Here is a 15,715-nt window from a genome sequence, read left to right as displayed (position 1 = left end):
GATGGGGGAGCTGCCGGGCATTGTTATGCAGCCGGAGGCGCGGTGCTGTCTCCTGAATGTTTGGGGGCCTACCGATCACGATGAGGGACAGACCCAGTGGGTGACCCTGGGTAATATGGTGGCTAAGCGAGGCATCGCGCGCCTGTGGGGCTCAGCGGGTCCCCCCACATTGACTGCGTGGAAAGAAAACATGGACTGGAGTATGCTGAGGGAAAAGACAGTATATTGTGCTAGAGGGCGCCCCCGGAAGTGGCATGCCATTTGGGGGAGGTGGAACCAGTATAGGGGGGGCATATGTCTTGCCCCTGATTTGGATCCCCCCGATGAACAGCTCTCTCCTTAACATTCTTTCCAGCTTTTGTATATGTATCTGATTGTTAATTGACTTTTTGGGCCTCTGCTTTTCCCCCCTTTTTCCTCTTAACACAGTGTTGTGACTGTTAGACGAGGGGGGTCTGCTCTCCCCTGAGGGGCAATCACCAGTGGTATTCAGTGTCCTTCGCCTTGCTGGGGTTTTGTGTGAGTTTGTGTTTATTTAAAATAGAACCTTTTTTGCTTCTCCTCTATGCACTGTGGACGTTTCTTTGTTCTGCTTTCTCAAAGCTGCCGAACCTCCGGGATGTCGGCTAAATAGCTGTGTCCATGTTTTCAAGAATAAAGGTTTTCCCAAAAAAAAAAAAAAAAAAAAAAAAAAAAGAAAACCGGTAACAACGCGAGGTAGGGCGAGTGAGAAGGGACATCCTCTGTCGCCACAAAGTTGAAATCAGCGGAAGAAGAAGACGAAACTCCAGAAGACTGGAGTGAAGAGTGGTGGTCGCCCAGGGAGGTGTAGACTTCCTGCTGCAACTCAGGAGAGTTGCGGCTACTGCAGTACGATTCCAGGAAGGAGGAGGGGAGGTGGGAAGAACGGTCTGGGTAAACGTAAGAGTCAGGGGTTTGCACCGTAACTAACGTTGGGACAGCAGTGCACTGCAAAGGCTGCTCTTTCTTTTATTTTATTGTTTTCTCTCTCTCTTTCTGTCAATTGTTATGTATTTTGGACCGTAAAGTTTGATTTAAGGCTAAAAGTTGGTCTGAGGTGAAGGCCAATTGAATTGTGTATTGTATGTTTACACTCCAATAGTGAAGACGCTTACTTTGTTTACCATACAGTGAAAACAGAAAGACTTCCAGGGACAGCAGTAGAAAAGGCAAGAGGGAACTAGACATACAAGACAAAAAGGATAGGACAGGGAATTGACTCAGCATAATTGCACTTACCTTCATTGTACACATTCCCTTTCCTAACTTCTAAGTGCCATTACAAGAGCCCCTGACAAATAAAAAACACCTAAGCCTTCGCCTGAACAGGAATCCTGCCTACCACTCCTGGGTGTGGTGACGGTTTCTATCCTAAACAGGAAACCATTAGTTCAGTATACTTACAGCTCTCTCTCTCCCTGTCTTTCATGCTATCCGGGGACAAACCACCCAGGAAGCTCGAACCTGGGAAAAACTAAAGAGAAGAAGAAGAACACTGTTAAGAGAAGATAAGGATTGACAGAGTATCCCTACAACTTCACAATCTAATTATATTCCTTTCTGTTATTCTGGGTTTTTGTTGTTTGGACTTCTCTCAAATAAACGACAAAATTGAGAGAAACATGCGGCCTCCCAGATCCATATTTCGCCCATCCCTCTCACAGTGGTAAACTGCTATTTGTTTTTAAATATTTCCTTAGTGTCTAGTCAGATCTACTGGATTTTCAATTCTTTTTTGTATAAATTATGCTGTACCATTTACCACTTTACTCTGGTATTTTTTACATTATGATATGAAGGTAGGTTCTCAACCCCTAAAAAGTATGGTGGGCTCAAGGCTCCTTCACTTTGTTTACTCACACGGTCCACTTTGAAGCCATCACTTTAAAAGTTCAATAACTAGCACTCCTTGCAAGTGTCTGCTGCTAACATGGAAGACAATAGCTAATATCTGTGAATGGTTGAATGTTATGTTATGTTATAGCTAATTTATATAGCACACATACACCAGGTTGGTTTCTTGGCGCTGCTTGGGAAGGTGAAAGATGGAAATTGATTCTTGTGATTACTCAAATGCCTGTCTGAAGAGCCATGTTTTTTGTCGTTTGCAGAAGGTCATTAGGTCTGTGCAAGATCTGATCTCTAGGGGCATGGAATTCCAGTATCTTGGGCCCAATATGGAGAACCTGGATCCTCCGAATCGTTTCTGTCTGAAGGAAGGTATTGTCAGCAGGTGTAGGTGGGCGGATCTTAGATTGCGGGTTGGATTATATCTATTGATCATACTGTTATTGAATTTGGGGTTTCTGCTATTCAGGGATTTAAAGATGATACATCCCATCTTGAAGGCGCCTTCTGTGATATGGGGAGCCAGTGTAGTTTTTTCAAGAGGGGAGAGACATGTTGGCGATTGTTTTCCTGCAGAATCAATCTGGCCGCCTGGTTCTGTATCAGTTGGAGACGGTGGGTAAGGTATGCCGGAATGCCGTAGTATAGGGAGTTGGCATAGTCAATATGTGAGATCACCATGGCGAGGACTGCCTGTAGTTTTGCTTCCTGAGTAAGGAGCCTGCTGGTTTTCTTAATTTTCCTTAGTTGAAAGAAGCAGGTGGAAATGACAGATCCAATCTGGGATTTCATGGTGAGGTCACTATTGACCATGACTCCCAGGGTTTAGGCGTGATTGGATGGGGTCGGGGGTTCTCCCAGTTCTTTGGGCCAGAACTGGGAGCTCCAGGGGTTAAGTGAACCTCCCGTAAGGATCAATTCTGTTTTATCCGGGTTCAATTTCAGTTGGTTACTGTTCATCCAGTCACGGATGAACAGCATTTTCGACTGGCATTCGTCAGTGGAGGCCAGGGAGTTATTGATGGGGAATACTAATTGGAAATCATCTGCATAGTTAAAAGTTTGAATATTCCTTTCTTTTAATGCGTGGATCAGGGGGAGAAGGTAAAGGTTAAATAAGTGAGGTGAAAGTGAGGATCCCTGAGGGACTCCACAGGTAGTTTTGATCATGGGGGTTGTGAAACCGCCAAACTGGACTGACTGAGATCGGTTTGTAAGGAATGATCTAGTCCATTCAACGGCTGATCTCTCAATGCCCGCATCTCTGACACGGTCAATCAGGATGTACCAAGGCTTGAGGGAGGCCTTTGTCCGCCTTTTCTCTCAGAGTATCCAATACTGATAAGAATCACTGATTCTGTGGAGTGGGCTGGGCGGAAACCTGCTTGGTGTGCTTTGAAGTGGGCAGTCCTAGCAGAAACAGTGGATGACACTCTCCAAAGAAACATTTGGGGCCGCACCACTAGCTCTTTTGAAAATGAAGCGCTAGTAATGGTATATAGCGAGAAACAAGAAAGGTGGGAGCTGGATGATTCACATTTTTTCCCTTCACATTTTGTTCATACATTAAAACATTACATCATGCCGCATTACATGTGGGTAAAAATACAATGCACTTATAGCCTTGATTGCAGAGTGATGTAGCCTCCCTGATTGCAGATTGATGTAGCCTCCCTGTGGTTGGCTAGGTTACTTCTTTCAATTAAGGAGCCATATTAAAATGTTACCTTTCCTTAAACACTCCATGAGCAGCCATTTACATATGGAAAAGTGGAATACTTGTGCTTTTGAAATGTCAAATCAACCCCTGTTGATTGAAACATTAACTGCAATGAGCATGAATCTAGCTTTGGTAAATACAGCATTTACTCTTCTGCCTTATAACAGCACAACTAAAGTCCAGTTTCGTAGAAATGTGTCATGCACTAGCCTTGCAATCCAGACCCATCGACAGCGATGTGTACTTCCACACTTCTCTAAACCCACTAACAACCACACACTGACAATATGCTGGTCGGGAGTAGACATGGGGAAGGTGACTGGGACAAGAGAGAGAGAAACAGAGACCCAGGATATCGTCACAGTGCCTGGTTGCACTTCCGGGCTTGGCCTGCACAGAGTAGGATTCTAGTATTCATATTATGCTGAAGGCAGCACCTATCTTCTGATATTTTATATTATATACCTATAGACATTTTCTGCATTTCCACCTATCAGTGGTTGAATTAAACTATGGCCCAGATTTATCAAGGTTTTGTGTCACCCTTGCGCCACGCAGGGTGTTGCAAAACCTAGAATGAGATTTATCAAGGCCATGCAGAGGCACCCTGCGTGGCTTAGTAAATCTGGTGTAACGCAAGACAGCTGCCTTCCGCCACTGTATGCCGGGACGGCATTACATGGGTGAGGTGTGGGTGTTCCCACACATCCACCCATGTTTTCTGACTCATTCCCAGATCTCCCAACACTGGTAGACCTGTGAATGCATCAGAAGTGTACACCTTCCCGATGGAGGTGCAGCAAGGAGAAATATATTTATTTATCCTCGTTGTTCCATCTTTCTAAGCTTGCTGCATTCTGCAGCTCACTTAGAAACTAGGAAAATGCAACTCAGATTTGTTTTCGTGCAGAAATTCTGCCTGTTACACAGGCCCCCTTGCACCGTGGTGCAAAGTTGCCTTCATTGATGCTAAGCTGCACTGAGTGCTCCAGTGCACGGAGAGGACAGGAATGCTCCACATCTTGATTGATATGGCGCATTCCTGCCCTCTCTGTCACGCACCGCAGCGTAGCAAGTTGCCTTGCTGAGTTGCATTGCGTTACATAATGATACATCTGGGGCTCTGTGTCTAGCTAGAGCTGAAACACAATTAGAATCTAATTAACAAATAGAAATGATACTCTGAGCTATTTTGTGTTGTTTACTAAAAAACACTGACATTAAATATGTGAAATTACATCCTGAAGTCGAATTACCTTCATGACTGGTTCATATATTTTACTATAATAAATGTACATCAAAATCATATAGTTCGCCTAACAATCTGCAATCACTTTCCTATTTACCCCAAAACCTTGAAACCATTCATGCCCCTTTAAAAGGTTATTAAAGTCTGTGCTTGACGAAGATCCTTTCCGGTCCTCTGACAGAAAGAAACAAGTTTAAAAATAAAAGAGTTGGTAATACTTGATGACTCCTGAAAATAGAGTTCAAATGCAAATACGTTTCTGAATCCAGTTCAGTCCATTTCTGACAGCAAAGTCCCAGAGGCAGCAACTATATAGCTGCATTGCTTAGCAAAGACGCTATAGATCACACTGAACTTACACTATAAGCATTCATGATGACTGCCACCAGTTGCAAGTCTTGTAGAGTCCTCTGGCTTCATGGGAAATGTAGTCCTTCATGTCCTAATCCCTGTGTTTAGCATAGCATGTCCATCCGACACGTGAAATCTCTTAAGAGGTGGTGCACCCTTTCTGTCTATTATGCTCTTGAAGATATACAGTTTCAAGAGATTCAGAGTAATGCTTCTCCATGCACAACCAGTGCAGCAATGGCAGAATGCCCTGTAGTTAATGACAAACTGGAGAGCTGAGTGAACCATTTCTATGTACCAAGAGTGTACACAGAGGCTGTGGGTTGGTGCCTACTCTTTTTAATCTTTTTAGGTCTCGCCTAGACAGCGCAAGCTGTCTCTCCTAGACATGCAGTATACACTTTAGTGCAGCAGCTTCATGGAAGCTCCGCACACTCTTCCCCGATCTTTTTCATTGGCTTAGGTCACGAAATGCTGCCTTCCAATTGGATTAAGGTTTGTTATTCCCGCCTCATGACGATTATGTTGTCATTTGTATCCTTCCAAGGCTACTGGCCCCTTTACTCATCGCACTTTCTTCTGGCCTGCCGCCTAATCACAATGGTGTGCGCGCGATGACGTGCTCTCGTCCCCTGGCCGGCTGTACGGAAGGCAGCGGGCTAGTCTAACTGTATGTAGCAGAGTAGAAGTTGCATCTGCAATGCATCGGTCTTGCGTTTGTTATTTGCATTAACCCTGCCTGGCAGCGAGTCGCCATGTCTGCCAGCGAGTCACCATGTTCGGGGCTACTTTCCTTCATCTTCTAAAGTTTTTTTTGTGCCCGTCGCCGCTGCCAGGGCTGCCGTGCGCTCACCTCTCTGAGAAGCAGCTGCTTGGAAAGCACCCTGTGCGGCCAGACTTGTGTTGCGGGCTGCCCTGGTACGTGTGCCCGGGACGGCTTTAAGTAAAACCCCTACACGCCAGCATGGACTCCCCAAGTCCTGCCCGGTGCCCCCCTCCCTCAGCCCCCTCACCTCTGCTCCTCATCCAGGGGTAGATGTGCAGGCTGCTCCCTCCCTGCAGCTCCTGCTCCCATCTCGGGTGCTCCTTGCCGCCACCACCGCCCTTCTTCGAGGGGTCGCCCGCCGGTCACATCATGGGCAGGTTCTGCTCAAAGGGCGAGCAGTGCATGTTGAAGGACGTTGCCTCCAGGCCGTAGCTGGCAAGGTAGAGCACCGGGGCACTGTGGGGGTGCGGCTGTTCCCATTGCTGTAGCGTCCCGAGTTGGAAGTGACCAACGGGGCCGCCCCCGGACGAGGCCGGTGCATAAGTCCCCGGCCGCTGGGGGCTGGAGGCAAAGGCACAAGAAATTTGCTCGGGGAAGACCCCGGACGGGAAAACGGACCGGCAGCCTGGTATTTGGAGAACAGGACATTGGCATAATACAGTGAACTCATAATCCGGCCGGCTGATTTGTGGGCCGAGACGTGTTAGTGTAGGTTTTACAAGGTACGGTGATATATTATGGAATTAAGAGTTCGATTTACACCAAAAAGGACCGACCCTATTTTTCCGCCCGGACCATGTGACTGGGGCACGTGCCCGCCCCGGATCCAATCAGGGCCTAGCTTCCCACTGCTCCTGTAATATGGAGAACATGGTGCCAAAAAAATCAGCAAGGACTCTACCCGAGCCCGGGGGGATTAGGGAAGGTGGGGTCTGAGGAGTACTGGGGGATCGATAAGAAGGGGCAATCAGCTCATGACCCCTGCGATGGGACCCCGCCCTGAGGGGGCACTGAAACGCAGAACATATGACCCCACCCCAGTCCTCCTTCCATTTAAATCTCTTCATTTCGCTATTGATCGCGCCTCAGATTTCTTCCTGCCTGCCACACAATCTCGCTGCCAGTGCCATTCGTTATGGGGGGGCACGGTTTGTCATTTCAACCCTCTTATCCCCAGCGGAGCCGGCCCTGCTTCCACTCGGTGACCGGCAGTTAGTACAGTGTGTCTTCCATATAAAATGGAGTTGTATCCAGTGAGGAACTCCGATTTCCGATCGCGATCGAATCGACCCGCCATTTTGTGCTCCGCCGCCATTTTGTGTTGCCATCACTCAGGCAGCACAGCGAACAAAGTCTATTCTGCTTTTTCTGCAGCTTCATGTTGAAATAGCTCTTCTGCCTCTATTTGCAAAGCTGGTGTTAGGTCTGGCCGAATCCACTAATCCCTGTCTGGTTTTTCTAATCCCCGTCTCAACTATCTGTTGGTTCACACTATTCTTTTCTGACTTTATCTTATCGTCTGGCCTTCACTGTCCTCTGCTAGCATTCTCTCGTTTCACAACTGTCCTCCAGCACACACAAACGTATCTCGCCACCTGCAAGTTTGTTACGAATCCGGTAATGAATTAGTTTGAGGGAGGGGTGACAAACACAGTCGGAGGAGAGGTTTCTTCGAGTCATCTGACACTTTTGTTTTCAAATCTCTCCTATTGGTTCTGTCCTGTTTCCAACTTTCCTTATTGGCTCTTTCTTGTATGTTCTGGGTGTATACTTGGTTAATGTATATGTTACTTATATAGTATATAAGATTGTGCGCCACAGAGTGAAGTGGCAGTCTCCTGAGAACCTACCTTGTGTACTTCTGGGATAACTGTACTAGCTGCAGCTAATAAACCTGATCTTCTAACGCCTAACAGAGTGTCCCGTGTCTCTGTGTAACTGAGCAGGAGAACCCAGGAGATTAAGGCGTACCCTGCGCCGCCAGGCCCAAAAGGTTCTGGTTCTTCAACTGGCGCCCAACGTGGGGTGGTTTCAGTGGTACCGGTTCTGCCTGAAGGTCGTGAGGAACCCCGCAATAGAATTCCGGAGGATTCGCGAGCCACATCAAGCGACCCCTGTATGTCGAAAGTGGTCCGAAGGTCTTTTGCAGCGCGGTTACTCCTTCCTGACGGCTACAAACAACCGCTGCCCTGACTGCCGCCCTGCCTTGGCCCTTCCTTTGATGATGTATGGTAAGGCGAGACGATAGACGGGCCTCTGTTGGTGTAAGAAGACGTCCTTAGTTAAGTATTTCGTGGGTCGCGCCCACAATTTTTTTGTCCTTCACTTTCTTAGTTGTTTTCTCCTGGTCCTTAGATTCGACTATTGCAATAGCCGAAGCCGAGGGTAAGTGCATTTGTGCTGCGTAAACTGAGTTTTACTCCCTTGAAGTTTGTGAACAGTCCGGTGAAATCACGAGATGCCTGGTCTGACTAAGTTTGGAAAATTTTGTTGCTTTGGTTGTAATAGGGATTCCCGACTTGAGGACTCTTGTCCGATTCCTTCGGTTGGAACTCCCACATTTCAGCTCTATTCAAAACATGGTGTTGGCCCCATTGCCTTTAATGAGGCATGGACCCGATACACGAAGAAAGATGGTGTTCTAAAATGGCCAGAAAATAGTAGTTTCGATTCTGATGTGCTAGATAATTTGGAAGCAGTTCTATTCAAAAGAAAAGCCCGGCCGGCAATGTTTGACTCTTTCCGCCTTTGGCGTAAGGAAGCCAAACAGAGAGAAATTAAGCAAGCAAAACAAGATAGGAAAGCACAGGGCATGACAATTATACAGGCTGCTCAACAATTCAAAGATGATGAAATTGATAATGCGACTGAAATTTCAGAAAGACAGCATCGCATGGCGATAGATAAATGCTATCCGGTGTTGCCTGTTTCCCCTTCTGAAAACAAGAAAGATATAGAAGAAGATCCCCTAATGTCCCATTTATTGAGGTTGCCTCCGCCCTAAGCACAAAGTGCCAATGCACCCCAATTGTTACAGCCTGTTTAGCCGCCAGCGGTACCTCCGCCTGTTCCGGCTCTTCCGCATTTGCCTCCTCCTGATCTTAGATCTCCTTTACCTTCTGCTCCTCCTGCAATTATCAGTTCTCCTTCTGTCAGTTCTCCTAATACTTTGTCTCCAATTCTTATGCCTAATTCTCCGCCTGTACGTAAGCGTCCCACAGACACCGTCACTGGTATTTTATTTCCTTTCTTTGGAGCTTTAAATGTGTCTCCGGCTTTTGCTCAAAGACAGTCTCGTAGTCAGTTCCCAGATTTTGAAGAACGAGAAAGGTTAGACTCTCTCGCACGTAAATGGATCAAAAAGGGTCCTCAATACAGTGTGCCCGATATTATGCCTACTTTTTCACAATGGAATGCGCCTACGCAAAGATATGTTTTTAATGCAATGTGCGATACTCTTATTAAAGAATGGGAAGATGTGAATTTGAGTCCGATCCCACAAGATCTGTTAGATATTCAGATTCATTTTGATAAAGGACTTGTTGTGGGTTCTAAGGTTGAGAAAGCTGTAAGGACACTTATTTCTTATAGATCCTTATTGTTCTCTCAGGCTTTCCTTGATTCTGATCCGTCGGTTAGACTGACATTGAAAAATTATCCCATGAGAGAGGTTCCTCCAGTATGGAAGGAAGAAGTTGCAGCAGTAGGTAATAATCCGGTTATTCCTGCTCATTTTCAGCGTATATGGGTACATGTTCCATGGAAACGATCTGAAGTTTTGGCCCTTAAGCAGACTCTACCGGATCCTCGTAAAAACCCTGCAGGTTATTACAAAGAACTATCACAGACAGTTGACGCTTGTATCATGAATTTAGCAGATATCGATATGTCGATGGGAAATTTAGTCCCACAGACAATATGGGCTAAGATTCGTAAAGAGAATTACACGCAGGAATTAGGTGCTACTTGGGATGTTATAACTGCCACAGATAGAGACCAAGTGGGTGGTGCAAAGCCTGAAGCTTTGATTTCAGTACTCCCTGGTAGGATTATTACATTAATGAAAACTATGATGCCTGCATTGAGAGTTAACTGGGATAAACTAGCAGCATGCAAACAAAAGAAAGATGAAAGTGTCTCTGATTTCTTTACTCGTTTCGAGGAGACATTTATTGATCACAGTGGTCAAGACATGGCTACAGAGGGTGGACAGCGATTATTTGTGGACAAATTCGTATTTAATTTGCTTCCCGAGCTGTCACACAAATTGAAAGATTCTGAAAGTTCATGGGCTGTTTCTTCTTCTGCCCAGATATTGGCTACTGCACAATATTATGAAAACAGGGATAAAGAAGAGAAGGAAAAGCAAGAGAAAAAGACGAAAGAATTAAAAACAAAGGTTCTCTTGCAACAAGCTTATCCTCCTCGCTATGTTCAGCCTCAGTTTCAACAGCCTCCGCAGTTTCAAAGGTTGTATCAAAAACCTGAGCCATATATTCCGCGACCTTTGTTAGGACCTAATCAATGTGCCTATTGTAGAGAAGAAGGTCATTTTAAGAATAGTTGTCCGGTTCTATTGCAGTGTAATGGAGCATCATCTGCTCCACGAGGTCGTGCTGGCCTTCAGTCAGCAAATAGAAGTAGAGGTCGAGGTGTGTTGACTCTAGAACAACGTGCCCTTCCTTCTCCCAATTCCATGAACTACTTTGATCAACAAAATGTTAGGTCTACTCAGTATTACAATGAAGATCATTATATTGAAAACGGAAATGAAAGTCTTCATGCTAACTAGGACAGCCATGGACAAAGTAAGGGAGTTGTGTCGGTTCCAGTAGACCAGAGTGGTCCTTATATTAACGTCATTACAATGGGTGTTTTACAGCCATTTCTTCTAGATACTGGGGCGATGAGAAGTTCTATCATTCATTCTAAACTCCCTGGGGCACCTTTGTCTGGCTTAACGAATGTTTCTGTAGGATTTTCTGGCGCCCCTGTTCGCAATCCAGTTTCTTGCCCTTTGCCTATTTCAGTTGGCCCGTATGATTTGGAAGCTCCACTTCTCTTGACGAATGGTTGCGGTGAGAATCTGTTGGGTTTAGACCTATTGAAAAGAATGCATGCTACGATATATTGTTCTCCTTCTGGTGTACATCTTACTTTAGGACAGAAATTGATTTCTCCAATGTATTTGTCCCAAGATCAGTTTCCACCTGAATTGCTTTCTCTTCCAGCAACGCTTTGGGCCACGGGTCCGAACGATGTGGGTTGTTTTGAGATTCCACCTTATGTTGTCACTCTCAAGCCCAATGTTGAATTACCGCGTATCCCGCAGTACAGAATTTCTACTGAAGGTGAAAAAGTGCTTTTGGAAATCATTCATGACTTGATTCAGAAGGGTGTGGTTGAAGAAAGAAGAGGTAACACATGCAATAGTCCTATTCTTCCTGTTCTTAAACGCACTGATCCTTCTCAGCCACCTGTATATCGTTTTGTGATCGATCTCCGGGAGGTAAACAAAATTGTTGTACCACAGTTTCCCGTAGTATCAGATATCACTGCTTTGTTGACAATGATACCTTCTACAGCAACCTGGTTTTCTGTTATCGATCTAAAGAATGCCTTCTTTAGTATTCCCATTGCAGAAGAGAGTAGGGACATTTTTGGCTTCTCACTTGGAGGCCGAAGCTTCCGGTTTAAGCGCGCACCTCAAGGCTATTGTGAAAGTCCCTCTAATTACAGCCAAGCCTTAAAATGTCATCTTGATACTTTTCATTTACCGTCTGGTGCTGCCCTTATCCAATACATGGATGACTTGTTAATCACCGCTGATTCAGAAGATATTTGCAAAAATGTCACTGTTGCATTGTTACGCCATCTGTTTGATCTGAATCATAAGGTTTCACCTTCCAAATTACAATATGTCTGTCGAGAGGTTACTTACTTGGGTCATCTCCTATAAAAGGAGGGACGACGATTAACACCAGAACGAATTCAGGCGATTACGCAAATGTCTGTGCCATCCACACAAAGGGAGGTACGTGCCTTTCTGGGTATCATCTCTTATTGTAGGCAGTGGATCCCTAACTTCTCTCTGATAGCCAAACCTTTGTTGGCACTCACTTTAAAAGATACGCCTCAGCCCCTTCCATGGACTGATGTGTGCCAAAAGAGTTTTACCGACTTACGTACTGCTCTATGTTCTGCTCCTGTATTGGGTACTCCTGATTACAGTAAGCCTTTTATGCTCTATGTTCACGAGAGAGAAGGTTGTGCATTGTCAGTTTTAACGCAGCGATTTGGAGACAAACAACGACCATGTGCATATTTTTCGGCTACGTTAGACTCAGTAGCTAAAGCGTTGCCTAGTTGCCTCAAAGCGACAGCAGCAGCAGCAATTTCTATCCGACAGTCTGCTGGAATAGTGTTGGATAACACACTCATTGTCATGGTACCACATGCAGTGGATACCCTACTAAATAGAACGAAAACGCAGCATCTTACGAGTGCTCGTCTAACTGGATACGAGCTGACGCTTTTGGCTAGTCACGTACATATCAAACGGTTTTTTTCGTACTGAGGAAGAGACAAAAGGAAGAATTGACTTGAAGGACACACCACTAGAGAATCCGGATGGAACTCTATGGGTAGATGGTTCTTGTTTTAAAATGCCTAATGGAGATACAGTTTCAGCCTATGCTGTAACTACTTTGCATAAAGTTGTGGAAACAGCACGTATTAGACATAATTCAGCTCAAGCAGCAGAATTGATAGCATTAACGAGAGCATGTGTACTGTCAAAAGGGAAGAGAGAGAACGTGTACACCGACAGCCAATATGCCTTTGGTGTAGTGTTCAACTTTGGGCGTCTTTGGGAGGAAAGGGGATTTCTCACTTCACATGGCACCAAAATACAACATGGTCAGTTAGTGATTGATCTTCTTGAATCACTTCCCTTACCCACCCAAATAGCGATTGTAAAGTGTAGTGCGCACAAAAAGATTACAGATGATGTTGGTCGAGGAAATGCATTTGCAGACGAAGTAGCGAAAAAGACAGCGAGAGATGCAACAAGTCGAATGTATGTGGCGGGTCCTGCAAATTGGGTTAGAGAGAGAGGAATGTATGAGGATACAGTGGAAAGTGTAAGAGCGATTCAGAAAGAGGCTACAGAGAAAGAGTTGAGTAAGTGGAGAGAAAGCACAAGAACGTTGGATGAGATGGGTTGTTGGGTGGAATTGTCCGAGCACCAACGTTGGCTGTTACCGAATACCTATGTACTCCCAGTGGTTACTATGGCGCATGGTCCAGCCCACTTAAGTGCAAAAGGTATATGCAAGCTTTTGGCTCCAGTGTGGCAAAATGAACAAATCCCAAAATATGCAGACAATATAGTGAAACATTGTATTGTTTGTTTGATGTACAACCCGGGAAAGGGAACCCCAACTCTAGCAGGTCACTTTGCTCCTCCAACATATCCATTTGAGGTGTTGCAGATCGATTATATTCATATGGAGCGATGCAACAACCTCAAATATGTTCTGGTGGTAGTATGCGCCTTTTCAAGATGGATAGAAGCATACCCTCTAAAAGACAACACAGCCTTATCCACAGCTAAAGTTCTACTGAAAGAGTTTTTCCCTAGGTTTGGTTTGTCGCGCATTGTCTGGAGTGACAATGGGAGCGAATTTGTTGGCCAAGTCATGCAAAAAGTTTGTGCAGGTCTTGGTATCAAGCAAAAGTTTCATGCGGCAAATCATCCACAGTCAGCGGGTATAGTAGAATGCTACAACGGAACCTTAAAATTAAAACTAGCCAAAATTCAGGCTAGTACAGGACTCAATTGGCCCTATGCTTTGCCATTAGCCCTTCTGTCCACCAGAACTGCAGTACACTCTCGTTTGGGACTTAGCCCTTATGAAGTGGTTTTTGGACGCCCGGCTAATGTATGGGGAGTCCCTCGCCCTAAAAAATACTCAGACTTGCCATATCCAATGTTAATTGACTACTTGCATGATCTTACGACTAAAATGCGTGTTCTCCATCAACAGGTTCAGAGTGCTTTACCAGAGGCTTCCACAGACCCAGGTCATTCCATCCGACCAGGTGACTGGGTCTGCACCAAGAATTTCCAAAGGACGAGAAATTTGGAGCCCAGATGGAGGGAGCCTCGGTTGGTACCATTGACCACAAGAACAGCAGTTAAAGTCGAAGGAAAGAAAAATTGGATTCACGGCGTGCATTGTAAGAAAGTGCCTTTGCCTTTACCCTACGATCAATGGGTGCGCAGGGGCATTGGTAATTCTGAGAGTGAGAAGGTTCCACGATTTGTGCCCTTTAGTGATGCACGCCTGAATGGGACATTGTCTGAGAAAGAGGACGACAACATTCTTCAAGAAGCAATACCATCACACCGCCGCTTAGATACGACCAATCCACGAACATTGTTCCAAGATCAAACCACACCTGGAAAAGAACAGTATAACTTGAGACCTAGACAAAAGAACACTTAAGATTTTTCTCTCTTGTGTAGTATTCTGTCCCGGTTGCAGGGTCACGGTAGGAGTCTTGATTGTGACCTGAGTAGTGGCAATAGGCCTGCAGGACTTGCAGTGTCATAGGACGGCAGATAATCATAATTGAGTGATCGAGGAAGATTGCCGTGAGCATCCATTAGAAAGATGGAAGCTACACTAGGCAAAAGAGAGAGAAAGGATGAAATGAAGAAAGAATCCTGTAAATTAATGTACAGTTGTTTTAATATAACCTTATGTATTATTATACTATTGTGTATTGCTTTGGCGTTTATGGGTTGGATTATTTATGCTCTGCAGCAAAATGTTGTCTCTCCTTCTTCTTCTTCGTCTTCTTCTACTGTCTCTCAACATCTCTTTTATACCCTTCCTCAACATGAACTCATTAGAAGAACTGAATATTACAACAATTCTTTTATCCAGTAGTTACATCAACACCAGTTAGTGGTCAATACGACTGACTGTTGGGTGTGTGGACTTATGCCACATACCACAGAGAAAGGAATGCCATATTTAGTCGTTCCGTTCTCCTATGAAGGTTCTGCTTGGGCTTATTTTGTCATCTTCTCCAATGCCTATCAAAGCAAATTCAGACGATCCGTTAATTCACGTGTTGGTGATCCGGATTTTAGTCATAGTTCGTTGATAAAGGGAATGGTAGCTATGGCTAAAATCATGGAAAATAATAAGATCTCCATTGAACAAAGAAAGGCGTACACTAACTGGAACGTCACCCAATATGTCACTAGCCTTAGTGATAAAGTTAAAAAAGGAAAGTCTTCACCGATTTGGACTATACCACATCAGGGCAATTTCTGTTTACAGATAAATGGTCAGTTTGCTGACACCATACAAAGAAATACCTGTTCCCACACGTACGTTTATTCCTCTTAGAACTCGCCTCCTCTAGTGCCGTCTCAAGGCACATATTTCATTTGTTATAATAGAGCTTACACATGGTCACCAACGGGTTTTTCTGGTACCTGCTATATAGCTTTCCTTCTTCCCCCTACCTACACCGCTTCCGCAAATCATCATCGAAACAGATATGGCAGAGGGATTATTGATTCGAAGGACACAGCAGGACAAGAGGGAGGAGATTTCCTCAAAGGATTTCTTCCTTTTTGGGGTCCAATGGCCAACAGCAGAAATATAAGGCAACTGGTCCGTGTCGTAGAGACCACAATAGACATCACTGTAGGAGCCTTAAGTAATATCACGGCAGAACT

The sequence above is a fragment of the Triturus cristatus genome, chromosome 2_2 (genome assembly GCF_964204655.1).
Source record: "Triturus cristatus chromosome 2_2, aTriCri1.1, whole genome shotgun sequence".
Taxonomy (NCBI): Eukaryota; Metazoa; Chordata; class Amphibia; order Caudata; family Salamandridae; genus Triturus; species Triturus cristatus.
This window is presented reverse-complemented; position numbering follows the sequence as displayed.